This window comes from Nannospalax galili, unplaced genomic scaffold (genome assembly GCF_000622305.1).
Source record: "Nannospalax galili isolate Female #2095 unplaced genomic scaffold, S.galili_v1.0 scaffold303, whole genome shotgun sequence".
Classification (NCBI taxonomy): domain Eukaryota; kingdom Metazoa; phylum Chordata; class Mammalia; order Rodentia; family Spalacidae; genus Nannospalax; species Nannospalax galili.
Genome location: NW_008349353.1, coordinates 3,111,714 through 3,119,202, shown reverse-complemented (window position 1 = coordinate 3,119,202; position 7,489 = coordinate 3,111,714).

The following is a 7,489-nucleotide window of genomic DNA, read 5'->3' as shown; positions in this document are numbered from 1 at the left end:
ATATTACTATGTATATTTAAATAACAGAAGAGCTTTATGAAAATGTACTAAATATAATCTATTGTTTATAGTCTATGTTTTCCACAATGTCCATTAAGGATGCTACATTTATATATCTACACACACACACACACATACACACACACACATATATATACATACATATATATACATATATATATATATATAATTATATATATAATTATTCTGGGTGCCATTTTTATGGACGATGAGGGAAGGAAGAAAGGGCTGAAAGATGGAGGTGTTAGGAGGTGTGGAAACTTCAAAATGTGATTAGATCATCAGGATTGTGCCTTCAAAGGGACTACTGGAAGCCCATCCCTTTCTTATTCTACTGAACTCCCTCTATTATGATGTGTCAGAGGCATGGAGCAATGGAACCCCTCAATCCTGGACTAGAACCATGGACCCAAGCAAAACTTTTCGTTTTATAAGTTTAAATAAATAAATTGAAGAGTTTTACAATGTCAATCAAAACTTTATCAGCTATTTTGAGTTAATCCTCTTTATTAGAGTTGAAAAGAATAATAGAGATGTACTCTTTTGTGGGTTCTCAAATTTCCAAATCTCCGCAGAATAAAAGTATTAGAATGAAAGAGATTGCATTCTCGGTTTTCCCAGTGCAAAGTAATTGAAATTTAAATAATTTCTAACATATAATTTCCAACTACCATTTAAATTCTAAATTATTAAAAGTCTAGAAGAAATCATTATATAATTTTTTTGTGTTTGGTATTTTTTGAATCTTACTTTAACATATGGGTTACAAATATCAATATTAATTTCTTTATAGTCAAAACAAAGAAAAATGAATTACATAATTATTCTAATGAGTTATATTTAGTTTCCTGTGTGAGGAATATTATGTAAGTAAAAGTTAGAATCTCATGGACTATGCGTATTTAAATAACAGAAGAGCTTTGTGAAAAGGTACTAAAATATAACCTATTGTTTATAGTCTATATTTTCCACAATGCTCATTAAGGATGGTACATTAACTTCTTTAAATTAAAATAATAGAATGTTGTGACTCATGTGTAAAGTACAACAAAATAATATTAAAATATAAACATGATACTTATAATGCATGTATTTGTAATTGAAATTTCCTCTGTGTAGTGGGAGTGGCTAAATTCAAATTTTCTTCATCCTGTAGGTCTTGAAGCAGGTTGCCATAACCAGCATACTCAGTAGGAGCATCTCAGTCTAGGAATTCAATCAGAATGACTTTATCACCAGAACAAAAACTCACAGATGTAATAACTATAAGTCATAGAAACTCACCAGCTTGCTAGTTTTTGTACATCTTGGACTCAAATAAATATGTAATACAATCACACACACATACACACACTCACACATTCTATATATCAAATATGTATATATATATATGATCATATGCTATTTTTTTCAAAGACCAGATTATTAGAAATGTGAAAAATATATCTCTATGCTTCTACCAGAAAGTATGGTTTATCATCTGTCACAATATTTTCCCAATTTGGAAAATGTAGTATGACCTTGAAATTCATTGAGGCAGTTTACTTTCAGTTATTTTATTAGAAATTCTATGAAGAGAATAAGTGTATCAAGTCCATCATCATCTACTTCATTGTTCTGTATTATAACCATTCTCCTGATTGATATAAATAAAAATTCATTGAGGCAGTTTACTTTCAGTTATTTTATTAGAAATTCTATGAAGAGAATAAGTGTATCAGGTACATCATCATCTACTTCATTGTTCTGTATTATAACCATTCTCCTGATTGATGTAAATAAATATATTTCATCTCATGAAAAATTATAAAGACTAATACTAAGTAAAATTTATATTTATCTCATTGTTAGTGTACACATATAGAATACATAATTTACAAGAAGACAAACTGTTAATAATGTGGATATATAATCAAGAATTCACAGTGTTTTGTTTTATCCAGTTGTCTTTACATGTGCTGTTATAGTCAGTCTTAAAACAAAAATAACTGAGTCTATCAATTATTTGTACATATACTGCTTAGTTTATTATTCCTCTTCTGATAAAAAGCAAATCATAAAATGTACCATAGTTACATTTTCATGTAGGTAAAAACTAAAATATCTCAGTGTGATATTTTGTACATTTGTACATTATGTACTGATCAACTCAGATATTTATGTTATCTAATATCTCAAGTATTCATTATGTAATAAAAGTATTCATTTCCTCGATTTTAAATTCTATGGCACAGTATAAAATGTATAACTGATTTTTTCTTTGTAGCCATGAAGCACTCTATTCTCTATTCTACTTAACATGTCTCCCTGCATTCTTGTAACTTCCATTTGCTAGCTCTAAAAGTTCAGTTTTATAAATCTCCATGTATGTGAGAACACAGATCACATATATTTAAATATTTAAATACCTTCTGATGATATTCCATGCCTTCTGTCATTAGTGAAACTATCACTATAATCCAGCTCCATCACACTAATAAATTGTCCCAAAATTCCATTTTGTGTCCATTCTTTGGTGAATGACACAAAAAATCCTAAATTCAGACACCATTTTTTGTTGTATGATGAGCAGAGAGCTAATCATTAGTGTATTAGTTACTTTTCTGTTGCTGTGATAGTAACACTGACAAAAGAAATTTACAAAAGGAGAGTTTATTTGACTTTACAGTTCCAAAAGGGCAAGAGTACACATGGCGGGGACCCATGGTTGCAGAGATGGCTGGGGGAGGAGCAGAAGCTAAGCTCTCACATCTTCAGGCTTGTACAGGAATCAAGGGAATGAAAGGAAATCTGGCAAGGTTTAAGAATTTTCTAAGCCTGCCCCCAGTGACGTGCTTCCTCCAGGATAACCATACCTTCTAAGACCTTCCAAAACAGCACCACAACTGGGGACAAAATAGCCAAATACTTCAAGCCTATATGGGGGAATTTTTCATTCAAACCACCACATTCCACCCTACTCTCAGTACCAATTTCTGTTCTAGTTTGTTTCCCCATTGCTGTGACAACATACTTTGATCAATACCAACTTGGGGAGGAAGAGGTTTATTCAGCTTACATCTCCTGAGTCACAGTTCATCAGGGAGTTCAAGTTAGGAACTCAGGAAAAGAACCTGGAGGCAGGGGTTGAAGCACAGGCCATGGAGGAATGCTGCTTAGTGGCTTGTTTCCCTGGCTCATGCTCAACTTGCTTTCTTATACAACACAGGCCCACCTGCCCAGGCATAGCACTACCCACAGTGGACTGGTCCCTCCCACATCACTCAACAATAAAGAAAATCCCCCCACAGACATGGCCACAGGTCAGTCCAATAGAGGAAATTCCCCAATTGAGGCTCCCTCAACCCAGGAGTGTCAAGTTGATACTAAAGCTATCCAGCACAACTGGTCATTGATATGTTGACCAATCATGTGTCCTCATTGGGTGACACTGATTCAAGTGGATTTGATACTCTCTTTTGGCCTCTATGGTCACCATGCACACAAATGGTTGACATACATACATACAGGCAAATACTCATACACATAAAATACAAATAAGCTAATCTTAAAAAAACAGGTCCCAGATGTGGGTGTCTGTGCCCTTGGGTGGAGGTTCCTCTAGCCACCTACCTTTGGGGAATATGATACTAAGAGTGGGTGCAACCAGGAGATGATTTCATTCACGCCACTGTGCCATTCCTCAATGCAGACTCTTCCTGCAGTCAACCACTATGCTACATACCTATGGCCAACTGGCCATCATCATCATCCAGGTGACTACTGGGGCACATGCAAGATAAAAACATGCCAATTAAGAGAGAAAATGGAGTCTTGAGAGATGGCTCAGAGGTTAAGAATGCTGATTGCTCTTTCAGAGGACCCGGGTTCAATTCCCAACACCTTCATGGCAGCTATCATCCCAGTTCCAGGGATTATGACACTTTCTTCTGACCTCCATGGGCACTGAATGACACGCATGCACTTACATACATGCAAGCAATGTACTCATACATATAAAATAAAAACAATAAATAAAATATTTTTTAGAAAGAAAGAAAATGGCTAAAGAATTGGGTGTCAGAGTTGGCAGCTCTCAGCAAAACATGATTCCAGGTAAGATTTCTCATCACTGGCTCCCCCTCTCCAAAGAAAAAGATATGAAAGTTGCAATTAAGCACACCCCCCCAAAAAGCGAACTATAAATTTGATCTTGATTATGAAAGCAATAGCTATATAAAGAATGTAGTTTTCTCAAATATCAATGTCTCTCAAGTGAGAAATTTGAGCCATCAAATACCTGTTATCTTTGCTGCACAGACACCAAAAATGCTCCATCTTAAACACAGTATAATCATGTAGACAGAGTAACAGAGACAGGAAATTTATAGAACTTGAGTAATTAAAATAGTGACTTTCATTGAGCACTGAACTGTGTTCACATCCTATGAACCTGGAGATGTGTTCCTGTCCTGTGAAACTGGAACTATGATTGCCTTTCATGAAACTGGAACTGTGATCCCCTCCCATTGTCCTGGAACTGTGGTTGTCTCGCTCAAGCCTGCAAATATGGTTGTAACCCATGACCCTGAATTGTATTCCCCCTCATGAGCTGGAACTGTGCCTGTCTCTCATGAACCAGAGCTGCAGTCTCCCTCTAAGCTTGGGACTCTCATTGTCACCTGTCAAAATGAGGCTGTGTCTTTGTACCTTGAACCTGTGCCTGAGGTCCCCTCCTAGGAACCTGAAACAGGAGCCTCCTCTGTGAGCTGAAGCTGTGATCTCCTCCTGTAAATCTGCAGATGTGGGTCACTTCTGTGAACTTTGAGCTGTGGCCCCCTAAAAAGGGCTAAAGCTGTGGTCCCCTTATCTAGTGCCAGAGTTGTTTTTCCCTCATGTGAACTAAAGTTTTGGTCCCTTGCTGACTTCCAGGGCTGTTGTCCCATCCCATGAATCTGTATCTACAGTCCCTCTCCAGTGAACTACAGCTATCTCCTCAAATGAACCTGGAGCCATAATCCTCTCTTGTAAACCTAGACTCCCTTTTGTAAACTAGGGTTCTGGTTTCTTCCTGGGAACCTGAATTGTGGGGCTTTCCCATGAATCGGAATTTCTGGTCCCCTCCTGTGAATCAGGAACTGTGGTCCCTTCCAGTGAGCTGGAGCTGTGCTCCTCCCTTGAGATGTGGAACTGTGGTCCTTCCCATCAGTCAGCATTGTGGTCCCCTCCTCTAAGCTTGAACTGAGGTTCTCTTTGTGACCTTTGGTGGTCGTCCCCTCCCATGAGCAAAAGTTGTGTTCCACTCCTGTGAGCAGGAGTTGTGGGTCCCTCTTGTGAGCTGGAGTCTCACTCCCGTGAATCTGGAAATGTGGTCTCCTCTTCTGAACTTGGAGCTGTGGTCCCTTCATCTTAACCAAGAGCAGAGGCCCCTCCCTTGACCATAGAGCTGAATTCCCTTCCTGTAAGCCAAAGGTGTGGTTAGCTCCTGTAAGGGGGAGCAGTGTTCCCCTCCTTGAACCTTAAGTTGTGGTCACCTACTGTAAGCTGGAGCTGTGGTTTCCTCTCATAAACGGGTGTTGTAGTGAACCAAAGTTCTGGTCCCCTCCTGCATACTGAAGTTGAGGTCCCCTCCTGCTGTCCTAGAACTATGGTACTATAAGGTGAGCTAAAATTGTGGTCCACCTCTGTTAGAGAGAATTGGGCTCCCCTCCCGTGTGCTAGAACTGTGGCTCCCTTCAGCCAGCCTGGAGCTGTGGTCCCTTCTTATGAGCCTGAAGCTTTGTAACTCTACTGTGAGCCACAGTTCCACATTCTTTTGGTGATAAGCTAATGGTGAAACAAAGTAGGGCATGGAGGACTCCCTAATGCTGGGCAACAGTTTCAGTGTTCTCTGAGTGACTACATGCTCCACAGCCCTGCCTTTCGTTGTCCCAGGTTGTGCATGGCAGAGGCTTTGCCTCTTAGTCTGGGGATAAGGAAAGTCGCTATTTGCAGATTCTGGTGTTGGGAGGACTGATTCTATGGATTGGACTTCCCACCTCCTGAGGCCCAGTTGTGATCCTCACTCCAAAGCTGATCCTGGTTAGCCTGGTCTTGATATTGGACCTCCTCCCATTACCAGGCTTGAAGAAGTTTCCCATTATTTTTCTATCCCTTCACCTATGCCATGATAGAATTTTGAGAGATTAAAAATCATGTTCTGGGCAGTTAAAAAAAAAAAAGAAAGAAAGAAAAATAAAGTACTGTAATAACTAACATGAATAACATGATATAATCATCTCTAAAATATAAATTTGAAATTTTATGTCTACTATAATCTTTGAATATTGTATTCTAATGAATTGTACTATCTTCAACAATAAACATGAAATGTATTACTGTTCTTATAATGTGGATATGCCTTTCACTTATTTTCTAAATTCTCCATACTATACAAATTCTTTCAAGGTAATCTTGTTGCCTCTAAAAGAAAACAATTCTAATAAAATATTTTAAATAAAATATTGCATACAAAAATATCCAATTATATAAGAAACATTAGAGTGCTTTATCATTTTATAATTCTCTATATGTCTGCCTCTTTATTCTAAGTCTCCCTAATTTTAATGGAGCTAATGCACTAGGTGATTTCTATTTTACTTTTTAATAATAAAGTCATGCTTCAGTCAACTTTATATTACCAAAATTTATATTCAGAAATGTTTTGTTTGATAGCTTTTAAAAATGTAATTTCTATTTCTGTGTAATTCAAAATAGTTGTCCTTATTATAAAACTTAACCTAATTTTCTATAATTTGTAATTAATACTTTTTCTCTCAAGGAAGATCATTGATTCCCTGAGAAGGAAAATCATTAATGTTTATATCAAAAATTGCTTTAACGAATAGGTATATATTCATCTGGTTGCATTATAATAACTTTGCTTCTTGAAAAGAAGCAAACATAATTCACTTACTTTAAATTATTTTCATACATTTAAAAGCCCATTTTTTAAGGAAATGTTCAATGTGCACCGAATTTGAGGCAGCACACATTCATGTACAACCACAGTGCTTTGCAGAGAGTTGTCAAAGAACAAAATAATCCATGATAAATTTATGCTTCTAAGAATAAAATGCTTTGACTATGTTGGATGATTGGATCCTTGACTGTATGCCCCACTTAAAATTCTGCTGAAGGAAAATGAAAGGCAGCCTCCTTCAAGTTCTCCATGACCCATAGGACAATCCTTTAAGGGCATTCTTCTTTCAGGGGACAGAAGAGTAAAGAAAAACCTTGTGCATTTCAGATTTTTTTTTTTCCTCACAATATTGCGTTTGTAGGGTCTTTTACAGCTATTCTGAGAAACACACACAAAAAATGAGAGAATTCTGTTGGGTTAGCTTCATATAAACAAGTGTGCTGGGTAGCTTTAGTGTCAAGTTGACACACCTAGGTTGAGGGAGCCTCAGTTGGGGAATTTCCTCTATTGGACTGACCTGAGGTCATA